The sequence below is a fragment of the Serinus canaria genome, chromosome 12, assembly GCF_022539315.1.
Source record: "Serinus canaria isolate serCan28SL12 chromosome 12, serCan2020, whole genome shotgun sequence".
Lineage (NCBI taxonomy): Eukaryota > Metazoa > Chordata > Aves > Passeriformes > Fringillidae > Serinus > Serinus canaria.
The window spans coordinates 12195870-12220842 of record NC_066326.1 but is presented as its reverse complement, the minus strand read 5'-3'; the positions used below and the strand labels follow the sequence as shown (position 1 = coordinate 12220842).

Here is a 24973-nt window from a genome sequence, read left to right as displayed (position 1 = left end):
GGACTCCCAAGGAAGTTACCAGTTTACCCCACCTGTCCCCCATCATGTGTATTGGGACTCCCAAAAGAGAACAATTTTTCCTTGTAGCTGTTCAAAATACTCTGAAGACTGACACTAATTTTGTTCATCAACAGTGCTCAAAGCAAGAGGATTTTGGTCAGTGATCAGGCACATCTGAGAACAATAAACCACGTGAAGCCTGAGAGCTGCTCAAAAAGTGCTTTTAACCACAAGACTGCTTGATCCTGACCACAAAGAACCTGCTGCTGAAATCCATCTCCTCTCTGCCTTCCATTCTGCAGCCACATCCCTACAGACCACTTAACTGCCACTGGCTTCACTCAGGACTGGTTTTGACTTGCCATCCTCACAAAATACAGTTTATTCCCTAAAATTACAGCGCCACAGCTTTAGCTTTAATCAAGAAAAAAAAAAATAAACAAAAGATTCCTGAGTTTGTTGTTGAACTTGTTCTTTTTCAAAGAAGAAAACAACCCCAAATTTTATTCCTTTTACAGATTTACAATATTTAGGCTCATATTTTGTGGCAGGAAAAGAAGCAACAGGCAGGGAATTCACTAGTTCTGGAGCACAGCATACATGAAGATGGGTGTACAAAAACAACCATTCTGTTCCTGAACTAGGGAAACTAACAAAATACAGAAGAAATTGATCTGTAGGTTGTATATTACTGACTGATTATTAATTTTTAAAAAACTGAGATAATTTATATGCTATATATTCATCTATAGAGAGCTTGCAGACAGGAAACATGAAAAATCAAGTGCTATGGTACGCCAGTACAGGAAATTTGAATTTAATTCAGAGGTGTGATCTTAAAGGCAAGGAAAGAAAAATTATTAACTGTAAAGGAGATTTAGAAAATGGCTTTTTACTATGAATAACCATGGCAAGGGGTTTTTTCTGTAACTGTCACAGACATTAGAATAGAACACTACAAGCCTGCCCTTGACAAAGCTGGGTGCTTGCTACTGACTCCACTGTTTGTAGAGCTCAGTTGCTACAAGGGAACTCAGAGACAGCACAAACTCCCTCCTAGGAGGAGAGAGGATCTCTGTCAATGGAAAGGTTGAAGTAACTGGTTTTTGTTAGGTCTGGATCTAATTAATACAAGCCCAAGATTTTGGATCCTGGTTACCAGAATTTTATGGTCACATGACAATTTGCCAAAATGGAATACAGCACAAATGCCTGAAGTTCTACTGCAAGCTACTGATTCACAGTTATAAAGAACAGTTTTAGGAAGAAAACAGCATGGAAAAATCACACTTTTTAGGAAACCACTTCTTTTACTTGAATACAAGTGACATACTAAAAATACAGACATTTCTTTTTCAGCTGAATAAATAATCTAACTAACTAATTTAGCATCATAAAACACACTTTCCTAGAGTTGCTCAGTGGCAAAATAAGAGCCTTTAAACCACAGCCAGCAAGCCAAATTTTCTTTTGTGCTGGCTTATTAAAGGTAAACATATATTTCCATACCATGTGAGCTCTTTAGTCTTCATATCAGCAAACTCTTTTCTTAGTCCTGCAGAACTCAAATAACTCCTTTGTCCAGGAAGCACAGAGTGCCAGCAGAATTGTGAATTAATACTTCTCATTGCTTAAACACAGTTTCTGGTGCCAGAATTAATGGAAAAAACATGACACATACTGGGATTCAAACAGACTCATTGTGTTAACTAAACGTGGGGATCCCTGTTCTGACTAGTACCATATCCTAGTTTTTGTTATGTAGATTAAAAAAAAAAACACAACTTTTTCTGTAGTGACCACCTATATCTTGTACAATCTGACACACTTAATTTTTGCTCATTTAAGTATTAAGACAAATTAGATTAAAAAGAAATCACAGTGAAGGATTGTAAATTCAGGAATTAACATAAAAATAGAGGAGCAAAAGGATGATCAGAAGGAAACAAATCACTACTGTTAGGTCTCCTGATGCAAGCTCTCAATGATGAAACTTTACCTACATTCTGCATTTGAGGTAACTTCTTTGGGTAGGCAGAAAAAAGAATCACCTATGACTTGCACTGGCATTAAAACAAACATTGTTTTAATGTAAATTAGGACCTTGTCTTGATTGTACACTGAGTTGACACATGATGGCCACTAGCTGCCCTCATAAGGATAAATTCTTAATCAGTTAGCAGTCCTGCTTTGACAACTAGACAGCAAAGATGATAAACCACCTAAAATAACCCCCGCCAATAAGATACAGCCATTTAGCAGATGTTTGAAGAGGTCTGAAGCATTAATGCCCAACCTGTTGGTCACTGTTACTGTGCCAGAGAAGACTTTATTCTCAGTTTAGCTGCAAACCCCAGCACAGCTGCCACAGCTCTGAACCACCTGGCTGCACTGCAAATGCAGACTGCAGTCCTGCACTGGCCTGGCCCTTGAAGACTGTAGCTAATGAAAGGCTCCCACTGATTCACCTACATGAAAAGAAGCTATTCAGTATTCATATTCAATATTAATCCTTGCAAAGACAATTCTTCTAATATATTACCTGTAAACAAATACAAACTAACATTTTCTACCTCAAGACACACATTAGGCCATTTTCACCCAAAATTACACATCAGAGAAAAGCTGCATAAAGCACAAAATAATCCTTTTCTATGTTCTTGTGTGTACTGAACCTTTCAGTGACTCTCTTTTTCACAGAATAATTTTCTATAATGTTCCAGTAAAATACTGGGCAAATTATGTAGGCCAACCTGAAAGAGAAACCACTACAGATTGTTAGATAGTTTCATTATCAGTGAGACACAGAAGGAGAACACCTACCAGACCCAGCAGACACAAATTTTCTAGATTCTAAAATTATGTCAATATTCTGACATTATTTTGCTTATGCCATTCTTAGAGCCATTTTAAGACCCATGCTGCTATACACTGACAACTGTGATGGAATCCTTGATTTCTGTGAATATAGTGCAGATTTTCAACTTACTGTCATATTTAAAGGTGATGTTGAGTAGTCCATTGTTCTTTGTGACTGATGACAGCCCCTGCAGAGGAAAAACAAAGATATGGAAAGTCTGAATGTAGTATTTGCATGAAAACATGAAACTGTGGCTGAAGTAGCATGACCTGCCCAGTAGATGGGAATCACAGAAGCTAATTTTTGGGAGAAAATTATGTGATATTCTCAACTTTCACCATCTAGGTGAATTGTGTATGTACAAAAACCATACCTTTAATCAAGGTTTAATGACAAACTAAAGTGGGTTCTCCAGGGGAAAGAGGGTGCAAGTGAAGCCAGGAGAACATCAGCCAAAGAACAGTTTTCCACTCACAGCCATGCAAAAGAGCATCACAAGTTCCAGGAGAGTGGCACTGCAGAAACCCATCATGCTACCTCAGACACCCTTTTCTTTTATCAAATCCTGTTACAGCAGATACTGCAAACTGAAGACCAACCAGAGAACTGCCAGGGAGAAACCCAGGCAGATGAGTCTGCTGTCTCTTCTCTGCTTAGAGAACAGAACTTTGGTCCTGAGACAAGCAATACCTTCCCCTTCAGAAAGCACTGAAATTGTTTTGAAACACAAAATGTAGCATCACCCTCATAAGGCACCAGGCTGAAAACTGCAATACTGATTCTTACCAGACAATATCATTCCCTGCAAGGCAAAATACATCAGATTTCCCATTAGCTTTAAAAAAATACCACCCATTTACATAGAATTGTATCTGGGTTCACTGCTACAATGCAAACAGCAAAACATCAGTACAAAAGGCTTGCAGCAGGAATGAGATGTGGTCAGGATCACGTCTGAGCACTCCCTGTGTGCCTCTCCATAGTCAGACCCAGGTATGTACAAAGGAAAACAAGGTAGGAGTTGTCAAGTTCAAAACAAACCCTAAAACACCTCCTAAAGGATGAAAGCAATTCAGACTTTGATAGTACTGTTACAAGCTAAATTTGTAATCTCACTTTCTTCGTAGGTAGCTTTTAATTGTTTAAGTTTGATTTAGTTTGGCATTAAACCAGCTGTTATACAAAAAAGCTTCCTGAAACAGGAAGGAGTCTTTCTTTTCAGGTGTAACTTTTCTATTAATACCTGTTCTAGTCTGACTCACATTCTGTTTCTCTAATCTTTATGAAATGTCATTTAACTTACAGCAAAACAAAGACATGATTTATTTGATTTAAAAAATCACAAAAAAGTAACTACTGACATTTTATAAAGGGATAAAAACTATCAATTGCTACTTGTCTTCCTTTTGTCCTAGAGCTGAAGTTTTGGGAGACATAAATTTTACTAAACTCCACAGAAAATTGGCACATGTATTTTTACTCATTAGATAGGATTTTTATATGCTCTATTAAAATAAAGACGCAACACTTCTCCTTTAATTGCATTTCTACTGGGATTATGGTGACACAACAAAATATGTGACAGTACAAGTATAAAGAAATATACCACAAACATTGATAACTCAGATGCAAAGGCAGACATAACAGAAGCCAAACTCTGCTGAACTTATGCAGCCCATAAAATTTACTAGTGGCAAAAACTTTCTCTCAAGTGTAGAAAAGGTACGAAAAGGCTGCAGGAATTAGTGAGAGAATCAGGGTCACCCCAAAGTATTGAACTAAATAATTGTTATTTTAGTTCTAAGTTAAAACAAGTCAGCTACTCAGATAATTTCATCATGTTCAACTGCAGTATTCATCCCTCAAGGACCTACTGCTGTGAGTTTAAAAATATATTCTTCCAGGAAGCATTCCCTTGCTTTTGAATTGAAGTAATTGTGCTATTTAGGTGGCTTGTAGCTAGGAGAACTTGTTTAGAGCATCCTACTTGAAAAGTATAAACACTAATGTTATGGCCTCAGGGCTCTGAATTCTTAGCTAATTGTCCCTGCCATGGGAGGGGGGTTGGAATTAGATAATCTTGAAGGCTCCTTCCAACCCAAACCATTCTGTGATTCTATCATTAATTAACCAGGAACATTTGTTGAATTTCCATTTGTTTAATTTAATTTAATTTATTCTGAACTTTACTAGAAAACAAGTCTTTGTGTCCTGGAGCTTTTCCTACAAAATCCCTGTGGTCTACATACTTCTTCTATACATGTGGACTGAGAAGAAATACATAGGAAAGAAAACAGCCAAAACATCTTTTCTGAAGAACTCTAGACCACTGATCTTTGAACAGATATCAAATTTGAAATGCACACGTATTAAATTACTAATAACCTTACTGGTCAAAAAGCTGAGGGAGCAGAGGAGGCATTTGCCACATGAAATCTCCCATTATGGGAGCTCAAAGCACAGAGCTCCACAGAAAACCTGCTAAGCTAAAATCCAAACCCTGTATCTGTACTGGCCAAGCAAGGCAGGAACAATTTCCATCACACACCACACCCCTCAAATCACAGAGATCGATGTGGGATCTGCTCCTCAATCTGTATAAACAGCCTGAATAAGTAAGGTTAAGATCCCCAGATATCCCAAGTCAGCACAGATCTAAATGAGACCAACCCACATCATCGCCTGAAGAATTAATAGCTCATCTGGATGTTCAAGGCATGTACAGGCATTTCATTCTATTTAAACATCCATCTTTCAACATGAAAGAGCACAAGAATTAATAAAAGACAAAGACTATTATATGAAGTTAACCTCTATTCTTGCTTGTTTAGATTTTTCCAATACCCAACCCTCATTCATAGTAACAGCTCAGTAATGAAATGCACTCATGACAACTCTTTCACCCATTACTAGGCCAGAGAGGAACAAAGTTAGCATTACACATCCAGAAATAAAGCTAAAATGAAATTTGTAACCACAGGAACTAATTATGCCTCCAAAAGAAGTTAAATTTAACTAATGTCTGCTGCCAGAGGCATAAATTAAATACAGTTGAATGAAATGAAAACTCTGTTTGATTTTATTGAACTTTTCCCTCTTCTTTTTAACCTAGAACATCTAGTGTTTCAAATTTGAAAGAAACATCTATTTTTCCTATCTGGCAATTCCTGCCAGAGATAGCACTGGTGATAGAAATGGATGGGTGATTTCAGAATAGTTCTGTAACTAATCTTTATTACAAACAATAGTGAAATATACTCCCACATTCTTCTGGTGAGCAAACACTCTTTCATTCAAGAAAGCCAATTTCTGTGTGTGACTAGGTACTGTCAGGCAGCCACTTGAACATAAATACAGGGAAACAGAGAGAGATGCTAGCAGTAATTGCAGCAATCTGGTAGAGGAGGTAGGAAATCACTACCCCTCAAGCACAGCCTTGTGCAGCAGACCAAAACAGTAATCATGATTCATCTTTCACATGTTGTTCATCAACACACACATGGTCCTAATTTCACACTCCCAAGAGGCAAACTGAAGGGACAATTGTTTTTGAACTTTAGCATCAAGATGAATAATCAATGTTTATCGTACTCATTGCTCAGTAAAACAAGGGCTTTATATTTGACATCTGCTCTTCTTGTTTCAAAGCTTTATTGATGCTTTCAACCAAGTAAAACTATTTTCTATTTCTAGAGTCATCAGTAAAATGATGAATTATCTGTATTACTTAGATGCCTGCATTTTGAATTGCTATCAAGAGAATATAACAGAATACCCAATCCATGTTGATGTTTGCTATTTAAGTTGTGTGTACCCCACAGACTGCAGAATTAATTCTAAGCCTTGGTGGATGGGTTGTACTGCTGTTACTTACAACAGTAAATAATATATTGGCTGGGAAAGAAAACCATCACTTGTCAGCATGAAGGAACATCTTAGAATAGCAGAAGCATTTAGGCTGGAAAATACTTTTAGATCACTGAGTCCAACCACCACTGATGATTTTATGGTTGACTTCCTACATTTTGCAATTACATTTTGTCTGAACAACCCTTCTGCCATTTTGACTAGATACGGTTTTCTCAATGTCCTCCTATCAAGAAAAAATATTGAATTGAACAGCTGCTGGCTTAAATCCCACCAGGGCAGGAGAGGTCCTGAAAGGTATTCATGGATACTCATTTCATGGGGTCTTTGGGGATTTTTGAGGTGAAACATGCTGGCTGAAGAGCATGAGCCACAGCACATCCTAGCTGAACAAAAGAAAACAGAAAACCTACCAAACCAAACCAGTAAAAATGCCTTTCCATTATGCCCTGTTCCTGCCTCGTTTAGTTTCTATTTTAGGTTATCTCACACTGCTCTGACAGAGCAGTGAGAAACCAGTGCAAGGAAAAACACTGCAGAAGTGTTTACAGCACAACTCTTCAGATGCACATGGCTCTGTGCAGCTGTTCACTGGAGTTATGTGAACTGGTTTCTTTAGGGAACAGGCAGCTATTGGGGCACAACTTAACAACAAAGGAAGCAAATTTCATCTGTACTGCTCACCAAGACCGTGAAAATCTTAAATCTCTGAGTCAAACTCAGGAATTTGGTGCAGCAAAGCATGGCACAGAATGGGCAGCATCAGCTCTGATTTCTCTCATGCAATTTCAAAGTTTGCCTAAGAAGTTTTCCATTGTTTGCACTGACACAGTTTATTTTTTCCAACATTCTTGTGCAAATCATGTTTGGTAAATTAAAAGCCTTCTCAAAACAACCAAAAAGCCTCCAGAAGCTAACAGAATAAACATTTTCAAATACAGCCCATTTCCCACAAACAATACTGAAATGTGCTGGTCTCAAGATATTTGGATAAAAGCCAAAAGTCTGTAGCCAAAGCAGTGTTCTCTCAACTGTGGGACACGACCCCAGGCAGGAGAATTCCGAGAAAAGACGAGGTGTTTGGGAAGGGGAAGGGGGAGAGAAGGCAATGCCAAGACAGGTGCAGGAGAGGTGATTATGACTGGGAAGGAAAGGGGCTACAAAGGGTAAAGCTGCTTTTAGAGGGACCCCAGACAAATTAGTTTGAGAAACACTGACTTGTGCTCTAAACAACAAACAGAATAACACATATCTGAATTAATGGAGAAGAAATTAGTGAAACCTGTAGTGGATGTTTACTGCTTAACACACTGCACAGCACAGTGTCAAATCAACAAGCTGACTATTCCACTCAGAGTGTCTTTCTTCTGTGGGAAGTTATCCACAACCTCAGGAAGCCCAGAGAGTTCCTCACCCTTACTGGAATGATTGCATGAGCACTGGATTTTAGCTTGTGCCCAAGCACTTCTAAACTAACCCGTCCATGAAACAATTAATCTATTTTCATTCATTTTGTTGGCTGTGCACTTACTGTGCACACAGAGCCACAGGCTGAGAGGCACAGTCTTTGTCTAAGAAAGATGTTGAAACACAGAAGACAAACAAGAAAATGTTTCAAGAAGTGTCTGAAGCATAATAGATCAATGGATACATGTTATTTATATTAACATATATATATAATGTATATGGGTATGTTCATTTATTTCCTTTGCTTACCACATTAAGAAATTATGTAGCTTTCAGAGGACAGAACATCAGGGAAAAAAGAAAGCAAAGAAAAATACTTTAGAGTTACAAAATGTATCTCTCAAGATTTTAGGCACATAAAGGTTTGCTGCTTCTCCTAAATGAGTAAGTACTTCACAATGAAACAGATCCAAAAAGAAAGTCTTTGCCTTTAAAGCTGAGCAAATGCAATGGCACCTGGAAAACAACTAAGGGAGCTTATTTCCAAAATCATAAATGGTTCCCTAACAATTTTTTGCTGCCAAATTCCTACCTTTCCATCTGGAAACTCCTAGCACAAGCTCTTCGTTTGATTTCAGTTTCATCCAAAGGAACAGAAATTCTGTAAAAATAACTAGCACTGACTTCATAGGTTCAGTTTTAAGCTTCAGCCAGAACACAATTCAAAATTATGACTAATTCAGGGTGGGTTTTTCACTCTTCATTTCTCAATATAATGCCAAAGTGCACATACACACACACACAAACACACACACACACACACACAAAAAAAAAAATCACTTGGGAAACTGTCATCAAATGTGGATTAACTGCTTTATTCATAACTGCTTGACCTACAAAAATTCTAATCTGAAATTTACTGCAATGTTGGACATTTTCATTGCAAACAACCTCAGAGCAAGCAGAGTACAAATACTCTGTCTGCAGTACAGGGTGAGTTTAACCAATCTGTAACTTCTGAAAATGGTAAAAACAGCTGCTTTCAAGGAAATCTTTAAATCAGAAGATCACATAAGGGCTGGAATGTGAAAAATTTGACATAGCACATCTATTTTGTTTTGGTGTATTCAGACAATGTTTCCTCCCAGATGCTTCTCCTGTACTATTTGAAAGTCACTGGAATTCTTTGAGAGTTTGCTGTCAGAAATTATGAAATGCCTGTTCTTAGGAAGCTCACTTGAGTTCTTACTTACACGAATGAAACACACAGGCACAAGCACAGAAAGTATTGCATGTTCACAAGAGATCATGACTGCAAAGAATACTAATGTACATTGGTTTTGTAGGACCAACATATAAACAGACCAAAGCCTTGGCTCAGGAGGATGTGGTGGCGAGGTAATTAGCCATAACTGCACTGATTAAAGTGCCACAGAACTCATAAAACTTTTAAAGTAGATAGGATTTGGGATTCTTCCATCTTAATCCCTCCCTTTGAAATGACACAATTATCTTGGACATAAAAACCTATTCTTAGGGATTTAGAAACACACAATTGTTTAGAAACACACACTCATCCATGAGATTTTAAAACTGAATTCATAAGCAGTATGGTTCTAGTCCAGGAATAATCAGTGATTCACTTGCCAAACCCCCATGTTCTAGCTTTAAAGAATCATTTACCATTCCACCAGTAGTGTTTTTCATACTTCACATAAACTTATTTTTACAGGAGATGAAGCAAAAAAACCAACTTTCCTTCAAATAACAGAAGCATCTCCTCCCAAAGTTCCCATCCTTGTGAGCTACAGAACCTAGAACGCCTTGGGCAATGAGAAGCCAGGATTTGCAATGTGACAGGGACCTACTCCAGTGGCAATGAAAAGGGGCCTTTGGCACTAAGTTCACTCTCAGGGGGACACAAAAAGTGCTACATTTATTCCATACACAGCCATTCTTTACATTCTGCTCAGCAGAAGTGAGGGGCAGGTTGCTGCAGTCCAAGGAAACACCAGCCTGATGACTGCTCCAGACTTTTTTACTGTGGATGAGCAGAAAAAACAAGCCAGAAAAATGGAGGGGCCATCACGTCAAACATGACACAAATACTTTTGGGTTAGAAGTGAATGTTCTTGTACATCAACTGTGCTAATAAACCAAATTACCTTTCCCTACAGATCCTAGGAAGAAATCAAGTATTTCTCCTTTATTTCTCTGCCCTCAATTAATGGAGAAGCTGCAGGCAGACTCAAGGCTCAGCTGTGCAGCCTTTGCCTCAGCTGTGTTACAGACAGGCTTTGGTTCTTTTGCTGCTCCAGTTTTTTACTCCCACCTCCCAAAATCTCTGCCAAGAGAGATTCTTACTGCTGAACTATGCACTCCTAGGAAATAATTCCTTCTCAAAGCCCCTGTCTAGTCCAGGTCCACAGAGAAGATGAAAATTGCTCCAAGCTTAAGCAGTAATACATTGAAGAGAGAGGATTAGAAGGTCCAGTGCTTGCTGTGTACTGATGTACATGGCTGAACTTCAGAGACACAGGCAGACACATTTGGTGGCTGCAGATTTAAAGCTTTGGCTGCCAGGGAATTTTTACACCCCTGGTTTCCCTCTACAGAGTACAGGCATCATATCTGCAGCCAAAAACCTCCATTTGGAAGTGTCAGAAACACACACAAAGCACAAACACTTCTTGCTCACCTGAAGGATACTTGGAAGAAATAGTTGTAAAATATTCCAGTAAAGTATACCAGCCTGTCTCTGCAGGCAAACTGGAGCTCCCCCACTTACAGACAAGCAGGAAAAGCTCCACCAAATAATCAACACCAGGCATTTGAACACAATGAAATAAAACCATCCAAAACACAGTTTTCTGAAGAAACATTCATGGGAACGTTTCTGAGAACTGCCAGCCTTGAATAAAGTTCACCTCATGATTCAACCACTCCTTCACACTGAATAGTTTCTGCCATCAGGATTCTTGAGGCTTTTCACAATGAAAAAAAGGGATGAAGAGAAGACAGAATTAATTCAAATTTTCCTGTGTGCTTGCCTATCTTCAGGACTTGAATTAAAAATGCATTAGGTATTGCGAAGTTTTACTGTTGGAAAAAAAAAAAAACCAGAGAAAAATGAGTGTTTTAAGTATATCTGTACTGGCAGACTCCTTAGGCAGCCTGTGCTATCAAGTCCTTGCAGTGTTTAACTATTCTAAAAGGGAATTTAGATACAAGATTTGAAAGAGAGCTTTAAGGTTTGAAATGGTACAGAAACTCCAGTGTGACTGCACTCAGCTTCCACTACTGAAAATCACACCCTATGGATAACCCACTTTATAATACACTCGATCAAGCTAAACACTTCTAGAGATCCATTTTTTCCTGAGTATTTCATGTTAAGTGCTTTTGGAAGTTGGCCAAAGCAAAGGTTACACATCCTATCTGCATGGTACATGGCCAGTTCATAACTGCCCTTTTCATACTCATTAATACACTACTTGACATGAAATGTGATATCTGCTAAAGCACTGACACAACCTGTACCACAACCTGCTTGGGCTTTAAATTACTTCATTGGTGCCATTTGCTCAACTACTATTTAACCACTTGCAAGATTTCCATTCTAAATCTTTTTCTAGAACCTTGGAACACTTTTTGTTTTTTTATTATTGGTTAAAATTTAATTATCTGACTAAAAAAACAAAACAAAACAAAAAAAGAAAAAGGAAAAAAAAAACCAAACAACACAAAAAAACCCCAACCAAACCCACAAACCCATGGCAAGGAAAATCTGTATCTTGAGAACATTTAATTTTTCAGTCAAATCAAATTTTTTGAAATTAAAAAATTCAGTATTCACTACTAAATAATAATAGGAAATTGTACTGTGGGAAAAATTACACAAACATTAAAATCAAATGTCTGAGGTACAAAAGCAGGCTTGGCATATGGATCTGTTCTGTCATGGCCTACTCTGACAAGATGCAGGAAAGGTACAAAGTCAATTTAGCCTCAGGAAAAATCCCCCTTGCTGTGCTGCACTAAAGAAATACCTCTGGTTTCCACACAAGCAGCCCCAATAAGATCCAGATTCATTCCACACTGTCCTTGTTACAAGTCAGAGGAACCTGCAAGGAAGGTATCCTAAGCTGTCATTTCACCCATCTCACTAAAATTATAAAAACATAGAAATAAAAGAATCCTTTCAGAATCCTACATCAAGCAATGAGCTGCTCAAGTCAGCACAGCACACAAGAGGCAGGTTTCAGTTCATGTCCTCCCATGAGACCCACAGTTACTAACAGGTTTAACAATGAATCCTTAGAGTAATTTTTTTTTATCTTCAAAAGGTAGAAGTGCTCTGGTTTTACATATAGATTTAATTAATTATTTTTTAGCCTACACCTCAGATAATAAAACTGCTCAAAACTGCTCAAATTAAGTAATACATCTTCCCCCTATTAAGGCTTGTTTCCTATTTTGTCTTCCTGCAAAGGTGAAAAAAATTCTACACACCTGAATAACTTACTTGATGTTGGGTTGAGTATTTCAGGATGTTAATACATGATAAAGATAAAAATTTACATTTTTTTTTCTGCTGGTTTTTTTCATCTTCCCTGGATAATCACGTCCATTTTAAATGTAGTTAATTGAAATGCTTTAAATACTTCAAAACATAGAGCTGTTTAAGTACTACTTAACACATGAAAAACATACCAAAATTTCTGCTGCTTGAAGTTTCCATCAGTAAAGTTACAGTCCATGGATCTCACACTTTATACTACATTTGAAGAGGAGACACCTGAAGAAATGCACTGAGCTGGAAGAACCCAACACTCTTAAAAACCCAACCAACTACAAACCCAAAGCTCTGAGACTTTGAAGCAGTTTGGCCACTGCACAGCAACTCATCAAATTGCTGCTTACTTGGCACACAGAGGTACCTGAATACACATTTCTGCTATTCCTTGAAAAGGTTAAGGGATCAAGACTGAAATAAAGAAAATACGTGATATTAATAAGTAGTATCTGCTCATTAAATCCTACAAAGCAAAAAAACCATATCTGAAGAAGCTTATACTCTTCTGAAATATTTCTATTACATGGATATTCACAGTGATTTTCCTGAAATCAGACACTTTCACCCTAGACCATAGACTGAAATGATTAGAAATGGAAATATTTCCTGTCCACTCACTGCCACTTTCTGTTCCCAGAGTGATATAACAGATGACATCCAGTACAATATATTCTTTTATTAACCATAAATTTGATCCTGCTTTAGGGATTTGAAGTGTTCAGTTTCATGCTGAAAAAATGTAACGTTATCCACAGACCATCAGCATGTGTAACAAAAACAGAGCCACAGGTTATGTGACTTTGATCAAATTATGACAAAATTTCATCTGAATTTAAAACTGCTTGGAAAAGCATTTACACTAATTGTCTAACCTTTTATTTTTGAAGATCCATGCACACTATCTGATCTTTTTCTGCAGGAAGAAGTCACTTCTAAGAAATGAAGCCTCTTTACAGAATGACAATGAACAAGTTGTCTTCTGGCATTCATCTTATTTAAGAAGCCAGAATGCAATGGAAGCTTTAATACAGCATTTAAATATACAGATTAAAAAGTTAAATTGAACCTGTGTTTCTCACAAACTTTCACTTGAGTCCTTTCTATCAACATTAAACTGAACATATATGTAGCTAATCTTAAAACACTGAGCAGGAAGATAGAAAACACAATCACATTATTGTAGTAAATTCAGAAGTAGATCCAAAGATCATCAAGTTTCACTTCCAGTAGAAATTATAGCTTTTAACAGGAACACTACTTGGATATAATTCTAAGATATATACATGGAAACAAGTATTTTTTTTATTGCAGTAAAACCTAACCACAGTGGGAGGAGAGGAAGGAATCACACCTAGAAATCCAAGTACAGACAAGCACATAGATCACTACTGGAGCTTCAATGGATGAATGAAATATAATAAACAATAAATAAAAGATGCAAACCAAATGCAATGTGGTTACACTGAGCAATCATAATCCACAGCTACCAGCATTGTTAGACAATATTGGATGTTATTCTATTATTTATTTGGGGCTTTGATTCCTACATTTACTGCTAGAAGGTAATAAAAAGAAACTTCTGTCGTTGCAGCTCATTCTTTAGTGAGCTGAATGTCCCATTTTCAAACCTCTGCATGACATTTCACGGCCAGTGGTCCTTAATGAAAAAGAACCCCAAAAGTGAATGGCATGATTACTGAATTACTCTTACAAATGCAACTATAAGGAGAAACCTAAGCTATCCCAACTTGCATTATTCCTAGCTAATGAATAAAAGATAAAGGTTTTGTTTCCTTTGATGTTCTGAAGAAGCATGGAAAAATAACTTTTCACCTGTTAAGGGTCTGGCTGAGTTAGGTGTTTGTTTTTTCTTTTTGTTTCTTATTTTAACTCTTTTTGTACTTAACCTATTCCTCCTGTCAGAAGGTAAACTAAGCTAATTATTAAACACCACCAACACAATTTGTTCAAAACAGAGAATTAAACAATAAAGCAAAGTTGTAACTATGCAATAGATCGTTTACTGGTTCTTTGGAAACTATCTTAGCTCAACCTTTTGTAGTAAACAACAGAAAAAGCAAAACCCTAGATATTCTTTCATAACTAAAGCACACTTTGTGAAGCAGCACCAGAAGACCTCAGATAAAATTTTGACAGAGTAAACAAAACGAAAGCTCCTTATAATGGTGAATAATCCTCACCTGTACTTGCAACTACACAAATTTGCTCATAGACACTGCATTAATAAGAGCTGCTGTCTTTAGAGCAAGGTAAGAAATAAAGAGAGTTAGTAAGAACCACTGGGTCATTCTGTAATTTTCGTGGACCAAATTCCATCCACTAACTACAAGCTGGCTGGTGAGGTGCCCCCCTTGGGTTACAAATGAATACACTGCTCTTCATTTCCTGGCAGGAAGGGCTGGATAGCCTTACCATGAGCTCTGTATTCCACCACAGGGCTGGCTGCATTTCAACAGATGCTGAAGTGATTTCTGAAACATTATCATCTTCTTGCTCCTGAAAAACTCACTGTTAAAAACACTCCTATGAAAAATGTTGAATAATTTATATGCTCATTATACTAACCTCAAACTCTTTGGATGAGGTACCTTTAAAAGAGTATCTAAATTAACACAGCTTAAGGGTGGGAATGTTAAAAACATCTGAAAAGCTACATGGAACACTGGGCCTAATCACAAAAATAGCCTGGGGATTTCCTGACTCCCCTGTCCAGCTCCTCTGCCTCCACGCTGGAGTTCACCAATTCTGAACATATACTTAACACAAATGCAAGGGGACCTCATTTTATCCATGTCATTGAAATTACTCCAGTTGTGAAAAAGGGAATAAACAAACAAAACAAAAAAGTAGGGATGCTTTCAATTCAAGCTGCTTTAAAAACGTGATTTATATTGCAGCTCACAAATAGGTGCATTAAAGCAGGTGGGGAGGGAAAGACAAAGACCGAGACCAAAGTGGGAGGAAACAGATGGGAATAAGAATTCCATGCTTTTTCAGAATCCCACTCCAAGCTTTTAAGCGTCTGCTCACACCAAATCACCCATTCACACCCTGTATCTCTCAAACTTCAAGCCCAAGCCCAGCACAAGCTTGAAAACTCTGCCAAGAAGGTTTGTGATTCAGCAACACCCCCTTCCCACACCATATTTAAAGTTCATCCAGACAGAGCACCCTTTATGCTCAGCAAAAATTGCACAATTTGCCAGTTTCAACTTCCATCCTCGTTTTGTTACCACTGCCTACAAATGGGGGCAAGCCTAGACAGGAAGATAAAACTGGTTCCCAAAGAAGCTGGAGGAAGAGGAAGCAGTGCAGGCAGGCTTTACAAGGGCTGTGAGACAAGATACAGACTGGCACCTTAACAGCTCAGACAGAGGAAAAGAATGGAATTCTTCATTGGCTGGGCAGCTGTAACCAAAGTTACTCTGGTACATTTGGGCGGGGGGGGAAATCACAGAACCATTAAGGTTGGAATCAAGGAAGTTTTTCCTGAGGGATAAACAAATTTCCAATCTCACAGTGCACTCCCCACTCTACAAGAACAGACTACATGGGTTGTTCCAGGATACACCAATGCAACAGTGAGAGTGAAGACAGCAATCATCAACACAGCCTAAGCAGCAGACACTGCCCTGCCAGCCTCTGCCCAGCTGTGGCCCCCAGTCCTGCTGTTCAGCTCACTGGCTGCACTTTAGGGTGGCACTGGGGAAGTGATGTGCACTGAGAGCTTGTGACCCCTGTCACCAGGCAGTGGCATTCCCAGAGCAGAGGCTGGCACCACCTAGCCCCAACAGCTCAGTGCCAGGCAATCCCACAGCACCAAGCCACTTCAAGTATGAAAGAAAACCCCACCAAAACAAAAGTCAAAGAGTTGCCACTGATTTTAATAGGTAGGGTTTTAGCTCTTTAAACAAAACAACCAAATAAATCAAATCCCTTAGTTTTCCATGTTTGAAAGGAAAACAGATTGGGGTGCTGTTCTTACAAGCAGATGACAGAGGCCTGCCTGACGTTTGGCTTAAATCCCTGTCCAATATAAAAAGATCATGTGACTATTGAAAGTTTCTAAAGTTGTATTTTTTTGATGCTTTCTGATTCCAGACCAGTCACACCTGGAATTACATATGGTTAACTAAGCAGCTGATAACCTATAATTTTAACAATCTAGAAGATGAATTGTTTGGATCTAAACATTCTCATATTATGCTTTCTATGAGCTACACTAGCTTCACATATAATTTTAACCTGCATTATTTGGAAAAAAAATTCTATTTTAGCCTCCAAATTAAGGTTTCAAAATTAAGGTTTCAAAAAGGGGACTTCCACAAATCAGATTATTCTTCAGTATTTTACATACAAATAGCTGAAACTTCAGAATAGATAAGCAAACACAGAACAAATTTTTTCTTTCAAAAATACCCAGCAGCCTCCTCATCTTGGAGTCCCATAACTTTTAAAGGAAAATATTATGAAAGATATGGAAATATTATGCTACAATTACAAAACTCAGGAAGATAAATTTTATAAAGGTAGGGTGAACTTTAAGCATCAACATGAGTTTGGGATTTAGTTTGGAGAACTAAAATCCTCCACTGAAAATACAAAGCAAAGTTAATTAGAAAACACAGTTTGAGCAGAGGGGGCTCTTGCAAAGAGCTCTTAGAAAGGATCACCTTGAATGTGTCTGATGCTGAAGCAACGCCATAACTTTTCTTCACACAAAAGCAGTCATCTACAGAGCACAACCAGATGTTAAGTTTTCTTTTCTTAGTTTCTGTAAACCTCTGTGACCTCTCTCAAATTAAAAAAGGGAATAGCATTTTTAAAGCCACAGGAGCTATAATTAGTGAAGCATTCTAAGGATTTTCATTAATTCATAGCCAGCCAACCAGGAATTTTCCCACAGCCATATACAAAAAAAAGTCAGGGAAGTCATTGATTGCTTGGTTGGATTTGAATGTAGTCAGAAGTAAGATCAGAAATACCCAGTCACTCCCACTGATATAAGAGCGAAGAACATAGGCAAGGTCAGAAATTAAAATCCAAGTCTGCCCACCAACCATGAGGAAAATCCAGCAGGGCCATATAGCAGGGGGTATAGGAATGGGTATTACACATAATTTTGTGAGATAAAGGATCACATGGCAGGATCATTACAAACCAACCATTTGGAAATCCAAAGCCCAGGATGTGCAGCTCCAGGCAGATCTGCAGGCCTGTCATGGCCCCAGCGCTGATTGATGCTGTCCAGTTGTTGTAATGCTCACAGCAGCTCACGGCCCTCACACACATTTACGGAGCCCTTTGAACTCCACACGCTCCTGAACAGCCCCTCATTGTTCCTGTGAACCCGGGAACAGCACACGGGCAGCTCCAACCTTCCGGCTGAGATGCTCTGAAGGCAGAGGCTGGAGGAAACTGAAGGGCAGAACCCAGCGGCGGCAGCAGCGCCCGCGGAGAGCCGGCAGGGCCCCGGCAGCTCGGCGGTGTACGGGGGCAGCAGGAGGGACAGGAGGGAGGGACAGACCTGGGGGCAGCGGGGACGGACAGACTCCCGGGCAGCAGGGACGGACAGACCCGCGGCCCGCTGATCTCTCATTCCGCGCTGCCACCCAAGGCTGCATGAGGCAGCGCAGGGGGCAGCGCCCCGCAAGCACCGCCGAGCGCTGGCACAGCACCAACAGGAACGGACTGGACTCACATCGGTCACGGACACAGTTCTGGTTCTCCTCCAGCAACCAGAACACACATCCCAGAGTTTGTGCTTTCAAGTATGATACCTGACGTAGCATGGAATCACCCAGGACAAAGCTGCCTCTCATATTTATTTGGGCTCATTGGAGCACCACTGATGCACCCCAAGAGCAGATTTACTGTCTTGCTGAATATCAGCCCAAAGGGAAATAATAAAAATAGAATGTCTGGAACAATTCTTCAAAGCCAATAGTGGCATAATATTGTAACAGCCTTCAAGTGAAAGAATTTCAGAGAATACAGCATCTCCTGGAACATGTGCTGATGCCTGAGAAAACTCTAATCCAAGCTTTAATTATTTTTAATAATCAAATCAAACTTTGGAAGAACAAGTCCCAATCTGCACACTTGATTTTCCTCATACTCCAGGAATCTACCATGCAGAGATGAGAGGTGACAAGAGAACAATGTACCTTCAAAATCCACAAACGGTGTCTTGGACATGACACTGAAAGAACAATTTACTAAGAAAAACAAGTCGAGGCATGTTAAAATACACATTTATACCTTGGTTTGGCTGGCAGAATTTTGGCTAACCAGAGTGATAATACCTGTGTTTCTGTTGTATGAATATTGCAATGAACCTACCCATAACTGGCATAGGCCTGTATTCACTATTGTACTAAGTATGTATCTGGTCAAATTTTTTATTATAAAATGCCATAGAAATATTGGGTGTCAGGATGTGCTACTCCTTTTGAGGAGAGCTGGGGAGGACAGTGAAACAATGATAAAATACTATACACATGAGAGGATAGAATCCTTTTTCAAGTCTACACTTAAATTTTGACCCTTAAATAAAGTCTCACATTACAATAACCTAAAACCTAAATTACTTCAGATGAACCGACCTTACATTATTTTAGGTTACTGTAACTTGAAGTTCCATTCAATCCTTTTTTATAATTCATATAGAGAAGGATATAAAAAATAAGCATTCATATAACTCCTACTACTTTTATGTGGTTTTTCCTAGGTGTGATGTATTAATGCATAATATTAATTTTTAAATATAAAAACAATTAAAAACTGCCATAGGAACATCAGCACTAACCTAAACTTTCAGAAAAAGTGTATTTCAGATCCACTTCATTATACTGGTGGGAATAAATATAATATCAAAGCAATATACTTGAAAAAAAATTACTTTTAAAAACTAAAAATGGCATTCAAGCTTAAGAGTTCTGCAGGAATACTTCACACTCCTCTTGTTTGCCTCTAAAAACACATGCTAAATTTATGGGTAGAATTCAGCCTTTGAGCATAATTAAGCAGGCAAGCTCACATCAAAGCTTTGTTTCATCATCTTTAGACTGATCTGCTGGACAGCCGGTCCTTATTAAACACCCTTTAAATGTTGCAGTTTTAAGTAAGTAACATCCATGTTATATTAAAATTACCAAGTAATTAACTAAAGAAAAGCTAGCATCATCTAATCGTGACAGCTTAACATCCTTTCACCTATGGACTATAAAGTATAAATCTGTTAAAGCAGAACTTGTTCTTAAATAAATGACTCAAGAGTTTAAATTAACAAGTCTGCTCCAGCAGTTTCTAGACTTGTACCTACTGAAAAGCCGATTTTGAGGGGAAGTAAAGCAGGGAGTGGAGTTCAGCATCTAAAGTAAGGGACACATTCTGGAGAGGAAATCAATCAAATGTGTTACAGTCCCAAGCGACTGCAACTGCAAAAACCTTGTTAAGTCAACAGCTGATGAATTATCATCATATTCAGACTGCCCAGTTTCATGCAAACACATAAGGAAATACACAATTTTGTTGGAAATACACAATTTCGTTGTTAATACTGAGAGTTAGTTTCAATTACATAAACATATGTTTCCATATTTTGTTCCTCTAGGTCATGCATTTGAATGCTCATTCTGAAAACACAGCATTAAACTGCAGAGCCTCACAGTTCCTGAGGAAACAGTCATCTGTGACTGTAAACATGAACTTTGTGCATTTCTAAAATCATTTAAATAGGCAGATTGTCATCAACACTTTTTGACACTAGAGTAGGAACGGGGTCTCACTCTCGGCTACATTTTTCAATAAATGAAATTCGAAAGAAAACCCCAAAACAAACCCTGGAGGGACCCTGAAGCCAAACTCTAACTAAACAAAAGTGATCCAGATGCCTACCTGCATGACTGACCATGCCTGCAAAGCCTTGCACTCAACATGCTGCATTGTATCTGATCACAGAACACAGGAAGCTTGAAGTGACACATCTCATCAATTCTGAAATGCTATCACATTGTTCTAGATGCCAGGAAGAGAAATCTATTGATTCTATAAATTCCCAAAAAATGGCACATAGGGAACTGCTGGCATCTGGTCTGCAGAGCTTTAAAGCAGCTCTGGAACTGTCTATAGATTAAAGAACACCCTGATGGCAAACATTAATACCTTCCACCAAGCTCCATCTTCGGTCAGTCTTCTGCCTAATACCTTTTAAAATTTTTAAATACTCTGCAAGAGAAAATCTGGGTTTTTTAACTGTTGGAAAACAACATGAAATAGAAGGGAGAAATTTAAAGTTTGGTAATTTCTTACCATTTTACAGAGTGTTTTTCCTCCAAAATAAAGTTCCCAAAACATGTCCTCATCTAGGAAAATATTTCTGTATGACCTAGCTCTGTGCCTGGTAGATTCCTGACTGTGGAGAAATACAAGTCTACTTTGGTATGCTTGAGGAGATAAATGTAAGGACACAGCAGCATGAGCCTAAAGAATAATGAGGCAGGCAGAGCTCCCAACAGTGGAACAGTAGGAAATCTTCAGTGTCTCTGCTCTGAAGTGAAAAGGAAGTAGAAAGTTCCTTACACAAAGAGCATAGAAAGGGACACAGGGAGTTTCAGGGAGAATGCCCAGGAACAGAGCCCTCCAGTCTGAGCAGCTTTGCTTGGCACAGCAAAGGAAGGTCCAACTCTCTGCTAACAAGGAGGGGAGGGTTGGTAAAATGCTGCATTTTTATTCTTCCTCATCATACAGTCACATTAAATTTAAGCTTTATACTGAACACAATTTAATGCCAGGAACTTCAGAGGAATTAAACATATGAAAAAAAATTACTCATGTGTGTAGGCCCATTAGAATCTACAAAACAACTTGAAAGTAAAGTTGCTCATGTGTTTAACACCAAATAAATGAATCTGAAATATATTCAAACTATCCTCAGTTCACAAGTCTGTCTTCTCTGTGCATCTTGTGGCTTGTTTATACACGGTCTACTTTTCTAGAATAGCTCCCCATGTGGACACACTTATTCTAGATTAAACAGGCCCTTCTCTGAACCACTTCTATTCTGGATAAAGGTATGCATATGAGGTTATAAGATCATCCATATGGAAAACTACTTTGCAATACTTTTCTACTTTAAGTAAACGTCTACCTTAATGCAGAATAATATTAGGTGGTGGAATGCATCAAAATTTCTATTAAACATCAATGAAAGGAATGCTACACCAAGCAAAGTCAATCCAAATTCTAGTCCTGCACCCACTGAAATCTGATAATTCTTAGCCACAGTAATGTTACTTGTCCTGGTATTACTTGTTTTCCTGCTACACACATGTAAAGTTTGCAACACAAATGTCAGTGTATTACCAGAGAAGATGTACAATACAGGCTATAAATATATTTTGTGATGGAAGTTGTAAAACAAAGAAAAAGTCACATCTAGAATGTGATTTTATTTTTAGTTTTGAAAACAATAGATGTTAACAGTTTCAGGAGCTATGAATAAAGCAAACAAATACTTCCTCATCAAATTCTTTTAACCATAGTCCAGTAATACGCTCTCTTTAAGTCAGTTTTTTACTGCTACAAAATATTGAGGATACTTAAAACTGTATTTTGCACAGTGAGAGAAACTTGTGCATGTATGTGTATTACCTCTGTGTGTATGGAGAAAAATTAAACATGGATTCTCAAAAATAACACTCAAATGAAGAAAAAAAAATTCATCATAGGGAACTGAAACCCACATTTACAATTTTAGCAGAGGAAAATACCCAATGTTCATGTATCTAAATGCACATACAAACCCAGCTAGCTACATTTTATTTCTCCTTGAACAACCATTAAAAGTTAAATTATATACTTTTAGATTATTTATGCCCTTGAGAATTACCTCAATTCAACCACTTCATTTAATGCAGACTAGACATTTTTACTTTCTCTAAATAAAATGTTAAGATTTATTCATGCCCTTAACATACATTAATTAGACACTACTTATAAATAACCTGCAATAAGAATAACTATTTGAATAGGATACAATTACTTAGGGCTTGTGTCTTTTCAATCAGTCAGTGTCCCTGCAGTGTTTAGAGTGGCAGAGGGGAAGTGGCCTGTGGTTAAACAGAGGAAATACCAAGGAATTTTAATAGAGCAAATAGTCTCTTTACTTCCTACAGGGTACTACTTCAAAGGCAGCCCTGCTCCAGAGCAGACAATGTGTTAGAGGGGCCATCAGTCATTTAATAGCATGTCAAGTCTACTCAAAACTTACATGCAGCCCAAGATAAATACCACATAACTGAGACAATGGGTACCATCCTGCAGTCATTACTCTAATAAATGCTGCCCTGCCTGCAGTACGGAGGCAATCATGTGCAAGGGTGGTATTACCAAATCAGACCACAAAATTATAACTACACAATCAGACAAGGTATCTAATAAATAGGCTAGGGAAGTCTGAACTTAAAGCTGAAAATACAATAAAACCAGGAACTAGTACAAATATTTTAAAAGCTAAAATGGTACATTAGTTGTGAGCAATAAAGACAAAGGGGGGGGTTATGCTAATTGGAAAGAATTAAGTTTTGCTTGAATGAATGTAAGTTTTGATTTAAAAGTCAGTCAAAATCATTGCATTAAAAGAATTACATTGAGATAGATTCCTGTTTGACACACACAATGACATTATGTAAGCAATAAATCCAGAACAAACTGCATTTGTATGTTTCTATGCAATATACATTAATTCAAGTGTATTACAAGTCAATTACTATGACTTGAAATAGTGATAATTTACTTAATAGAAGATGCAAAACTTGACACAAATATACAGACGTGTTATGAGCCTGTTGAGTACCCTGCCCATGTCTGGTAAAACACACAATAGATGTACTGAGCCAAAACATTTCACTGCTAATTCTGCTAAAAGACCAAACAGGGGAGTCTAAACCTGTAACTGTTCCACCCAACACAAAGGTTTAAATCTTAAGCTTTACCAAGGTTTGAAGTTTGTTTTTTCACACTCTCCTTTTACATATTTCCCGATGTTTTCGCCTTTCTAAACTATGCCCTACAAACTTCTGAACTCTGTGTTGCAGCAACGTTCTCAAAGGATCTGATCTGAACCCAAGAAAATCCTTAGTGACAGTCTAACAAAAAGGAAAAGCAATGAAAGTCAGTTGTGTTCCCTCCAGCGTTCCCGGATCACCACGCTTCAACTAAACCTGTAACCAGCCATCAGGAGAAAGGGAAGGAACCAAAACACACAACTCAAAAGTTTTTACAAGCACATTTTAAAAAATAAAAAAAGAAAAATAATATGAAAAGCGATCGAGAAAAGTCTGACAGCAAAACACACCAGAAAGAGCAACAAAAGGCAAAGACCTGCAACAAAACGTTTATCACCTTCCTCCCCTCTTCCCCCTCCCGTAAATTTCCTACATCCTCTGTATAATGATCACGCCCGGAGCTAAGACCTCAAGCCGGCCTCGAATCATTAAAATAACAAAGCCCCAGCGATCGCTTTTATCCAGGTCGGCTCGGGGAAGCGGGGAGCGCTGGTGGTAAAGGACCTGTTGAGTGACTTCTTCACACTCGCCGGCTACAAGCCGCCTCTGCCCTCGGCGAGAAAGCCATAAATATCCCTTACCGGGAAATGCCACCCTCTCTCCCGGCCGCAATTAACTCCCAGATGCAGAGCCCCGGGGCAGCGTTATTTGTTGCAGAAGTGTCCCCAGGGCAGCCGCTCCCTCCCTCCTTCCCGCACGCCCGGAGCGGCTGCGGAGCCCCGCGGAACCCCGCGCAGCTCCCCGCGCCTTGTGAGAGCGCCGTGCCCGCCGCGGCCGCTGCGCGGGGAGCCGGCAGCCCCGCTCCGCTCCGCTCCGCTCCACTCACCCTCCCTGCGCACGCATCGGCCGCCGGGCCCCTCCTGCCGCCGGCCGCTCCCGCAGCGAGCCGGGCAGCGCCGAGGCAGGCAGCGAGGGCGAGCAGGAAGGAGCCGAGCTGCAGCCCCGGTGCCATGGTCCGCAGCGAGCCCGGCGCGGGCGGCGCTGCTGCCGCCGGGTGCGTGCCGGTCTGTCGGTCTGTCCGGGTGTCTGACTCCGCGGCTGTGTGTGCATGCGCGCCCGGCCCGGGGGCGGGGGGTTCGCCCGAGCCCCGGCCCCGCCGCCCCCGCCCCGTTCCACTCCTTGCGAACGGCAACAATGGGAGAGAGCGGAGTCCCTTCCGGCTGCTTTGCCTTG

The 24973-nt window shown here is 39.2% G+C and overlaps 1 protein-coding gene across 1 annotated transcript in view; it reads right to left on the bottom strand.

The window, feature by feature from the left end:
- The window catches only part of IL17RD (interleukin 17 receptor D), a 42356-nt gene extending 17672 nt beyond the window's left edge, over positions 1 to 24684 (bottom strand). Inside the window, exons 1-2 of the mRNA XM_009091054.4 lie at positions 24627 to 24684; positions 2990 to 3047 (exon numbers count right to left, since the gene is read on the bottom strand). The gene's annotated coding sequence lies outside the window, so the exon portion shown is untranslated. The remainder of the gene's footprint in view (positions 1 to 2989; positions 3048 to 24626) is intronic.
- Positions 24685 to 24973: the final 289 nt, after the last annotated feature.